Genomic DNA, 4,680 nt, shown 5'->3' with positions numbered 1-4,680 from the left:
CTCATTCTGATAAAACGTCTAAGCTGTTTATTGCTTCAGCTTTTCAGGTTCTTGCACGGATTCATTTTCAGGAACTTTTCATTTTTAATAATGGTTTGTGGCTGAATCACTCTGTCTCTCCATATCGATAAACAAACTAGTATTTATCAGCCATCTTTCACATCGTGATATTTTGGCATTTTGTCTCCTGAACTGAAAAAACCTCAAACAAACTGTTTTTTTTTCTTTTGCATATATCTTATTCACAAGTAAAGTTCTAGTATTTTATCCCCAAAAAAGAAAAGGGAGAAACCTTTTAAAAAATGCAAAGATTTCATTCCAACTCCTCTGAGATACACCAACTATCTAATTGATTGTCTAAAGAAAGTTAAATATACTTTTAATTAGCATTGTACATGCCACAAATAAAGTAACAATAACAAATATGATCACAAAGAATATACCTGTCTTGTTTCAGAAATCCTAGGCAAGTTTAGGAAGTTAATAAAACGTGTCTATGCTATTTTGGAGAAAATTGAAACCCAGTTTTTTAAATGATTTTATGCTGTTTGCTAGAATTCCTCTATAGCAACATCAGATTGGGTTTTCCCAAACAACAACAGGATTGTGATGATATGGCTGTGGGACTCGAGTACAGATTTGGACCGAAAACCTGTCTCAAAAAGACTTTTTTTTTCTTTATTGATTTGATCTTCTCCCTTTCTTAGCAAGCAAAAAATGAGATTTTTATTCCCTTTATAATTCCCAGCCGCCACCCCCCATGAACAGCTATAGAGTTAAGTAAATTAGGGCTAAAACTATTTTATCACACTTATGGAAATTTTGTAGCTTTTATACCTTTTTAAAGCATTTATATATATATATATATATATATATATACATATATATATATATATATATATATATATATATATATCATTTAGTTTTTGTCAGGTAAAGAAATAATACAAAACTGTAGCATATTTCCGTCTTCATTTTTTTGGACCCCATTTTAAGGCATGTTATTTCAAAGACAAGCAAATGCTTTGCCAAAAGAACAGTTGTGATTGTTCCTTGATAAGCCATGTGGATTTTTTTGACAGCGCTCTGAGTGAGGCTAATAGTGGCAGACACAGAAATGTTCAACACAAGCTTAGAAAAATTCCCCCATTAGTCACTGCTGCAATGGAGCAAAAAGAAAAGAAAACCGCCATGTTGGCAATGACCCTCTCACCCGGAGCCCTCCAGCCTCCGTGCCTTCAAAGTGCCTGAAAAAGATAGGAGCATGTCTTCTGTCTTTCATTTTGAACAGAGAAAATAAATTCAGTTTTGTTTATCCCCTCCTGGATAATCACTAAATTATGAATAATTTCCTATAAAACTGAGGAAAAGCTGAGCAAAATTATGGAGGCTAGGAGAGAGAGAGAGAGAGGGAGAGGGAGAGGGAGGTGGTGAGAGGGGGCTTGAAAAAAGAAAGAAATACAACTTACTTAAAAAAAAAAAAAAAAAAAAAGATTTAGCTTGGGGTGGTAGGACACACAGCTCAGAAGGCCCATTAATTACAAAATACATTAATATTTTATTAGTCCCTTATCGGTAATTAATCATACACTTTGATGTAACGTTCAGCTTACAAAAGCGTACGGAAATGGTCTCGCAGACGTTAGCAGAGATGGCTCACAATTTCACCAGATGCGATAAATCCCCCACATGCTTTAAATGTGCTTAAGAAAGAAGAAGAAGAAAAAAATGGGGGAAACATGACATGACATAAGGCAAAAGAAAAAAAGAAACAACTGAGGCTGGAAAGGTACCAGTGACAAGTAGGCAAGAGCGAGGACATGCTGGAGGAAGAGAGCACGAGCAAGGAGACTCTCTCGGATCTGATTTAACCAGGCGACAGAGGACACCCAATCACAGTAAATATTATTCTTTGTGCTCTGCTGCTAATTAACATGCTTAATTGCAGCTGTCAAAAGGCTCTCCAGTTTGTCAGGGGGATGTGAGAGAGGAAGAGTAAGTGGGAGAGACGTGTAACAAGGCCCAAGCCTCTACATAGCCATTATGAATACATAAAAATGTGGTCTATATATATATATATATATATATATATATATATATATATATATATATATATATATATATATATATAAGTTTAAATTTGACTTTTAATGGAATTAAATATATTCTTCTTATTCCATCTGTGATGTGGTGGAATTGTGTATGATTTCATACAAATTAAAGGCGAACTTAATCATGTTATTCTTACTGTTACAAATAATATTGATGTATTTGAGAAACATGAAGAACATCATTTCTGGTACAATGTGAGCAAAGCAAATATACCATGCATCTTACACAAAAAAAAAACACAAAATAGACTTGTTTGTGTTTACCTCCCTCCTGTCACTCATCCTCACTGATCAGAACACAAACATGGAGGAATTTAGTGCTAAACAGCTAGTGACAAACAGCTACAAGAAGGTGTTGAAGGAGGTAACAAAGGAAGCAAAGAAGGAAGGGAGAAAGCTACACAAAGGAGTAGATGAAAGGAAGGAAGGAAAGTGCAAAAAAGTATAGAAGAAAGGCATGACAGAAGTGGCAAAAAGGTGTAGAAGGAAGAAAGGACAGAGGGATGGAAGGAAGGTTGGAAGCTGCAAGAATGTGGTAGGAAGAAAAGACCGGGGGATGGAAGGACAGGAATGGAAGGAAGGTAGGAAGCTGCAAAAAGGTGTCGGAGGAAAGAAGGAAGGAAGGAAGAAAGGACAGAGAGATGGAAGGAAGAAGGGAATGGAGGAAGGAAGAAAGGAAGCTGCAGAAAGGTGTAGACGGAAGGAAGAATAGAAATGAGGAAGGCACAAAAATAAATATATAGTAAATGGGGGGGTGGGGGGGCTATTTTATTTTTTAAAATACTACAAAGTTAATCATCAAAGCTACATTTCTCCTGTACAGTTCATGTGATTTTAACGTGTCAAAACAATAAATTAGTAAACTTTTTGTCTTAATGAACGCAGCAACAAATCAGTACATTATTTGTCAAATCAGTATGTTAGTGTTCATAGCTAACTTTGTCATGAATGTAGAATGAGATGTGTGTGCTTGTAAACTAGTTGGCCAGAGTCTAAATGGTAAATGGTCTGCACTTATGTAGCACTTTACACTGGTTCTCATTCACCCATTCACACACACACTCACACACCAGTGGTAGCAGAGCTGCCATGCAAGGTGCTAACTTGCCATCGGGAGCAACTTGGGGTTCATTGTCTTGCCCAAGGACACTTCGGTATGTGGAGTCACGTGGGCCGGGAATCAAACCGCCAACCCTATGATTAGTGGACAACCCGCCCTACCACCTGAGCCACAGTCTATAGGATAATGCACTGCCACACGGTGAGAAAACTAAGGATAGGTGAAGGCTCACCGGATTACATGACATGTAGAATAAACCTGTTTGGTCAGAACACGTTAGATAAAAATGTAATGTTTCCCAGGGGTCAGGCAGTGGAAGTCTACAGCTTATTTTATTGTACACTACTATAACTTGCTCTCTTTCTACGCTTGCTGAACCTTTCTAAGAAAAACAAAAAGAATGAAAAAATTAAACCCCAAATCAACATTTCATTTGGGATGTCAGTAAATTGTGTGTTTTCTAGCATTCACACAACACTGCAAGTTGAATAAGAAGATGGAACGTTATCTAGTTAACTACCAAACTAATATAGTGTCTTGGAAGCTGTGCTTCATGGATGAGAGGTGCTGTCAGGAATAAACAAACCCAGTTACTGCTAGAACCCAAATTCTACCCAATACAACTTTAAATTGTGGAGAAAAAGTTCAAATTCTAACTCTAAACTTTATGTGAATTGAATACGTGAGCTTTTTACATGAACTGAGTCAGGTGAAGTGTCCCAACTTTTATAAGTGGGAAACCATGTTTTCCATGTTGTTCCTGTCTTATTTTTTTGTCCGGTTCCATTTACACAATATGTAATATGCAAATATTGTTTGTTTTAAAGATTTCTCCTCAGACATGGAGCGCAGAATTGCTGTTACTGTGATTTATAACTTGCCGTCTAGAAACAAAGCCATGAAGTCTTGCATGTCCGAGGCCATCACTGCAAAAAATCCAAATTGAATTTGGGAAACCCAGACAAATGTTGTCCCAACAAATGCAATATATTGCATGCCGAATATTTTTTTGTATATGGAGATCTCCAGCAGAAGTCAGGTTGAACTTAGGATAATAGCATTTGAGGCAACAGATATGGTTTGTCTCTTCATAGAAAGAGTTATTGGTTATCATAAAGGCTCATTATTACATATTTACACCACAGTGATGTTGAATTCAAGAACCTGATTGGCTGATTAATTGTCTATAACAGCACAGCTTGGATAGTAGTTCCAGCTACAGGGTTTTAATGAATGCATTTATTCTAATATGTTATGGTTTCTATGGTAACAATGTACACAGGGACTTGTATGGTGGACACCCCACATAATCGAAGCTTAATTAAAAACGGATTTTAGAAAAAAAGTTATTTAACAAAGAAAATATATAATCACTGATATGTTTATTTAACATTTATGGAAGAAGTCTCGAGTGTCAGTACTTTGTAAAGGTCAGTATGTTTTCTGCCACAGAAAAGTGTTCAGGACTTTCTGCTTTCTTGGTAACATGACAAGATGAAGAAAAAGAAG

Source organism: Ictalurus punctatus, chromosome 24 (assembly GCF_001660625.3).
Source record: "Ictalurus punctatus breed USDA103 chromosome 24, Coco_2.0, whole genome shotgun sequence".
Taxonomy (NCBI): Eukaryota; Metazoa; Chordata; class Actinopteri; order Siluriformes; family Ictaluridae; genus Ictalurus; species Ictalurus punctatus.
This window is presented reverse-complemented; position numbering follows the sequence as displayed.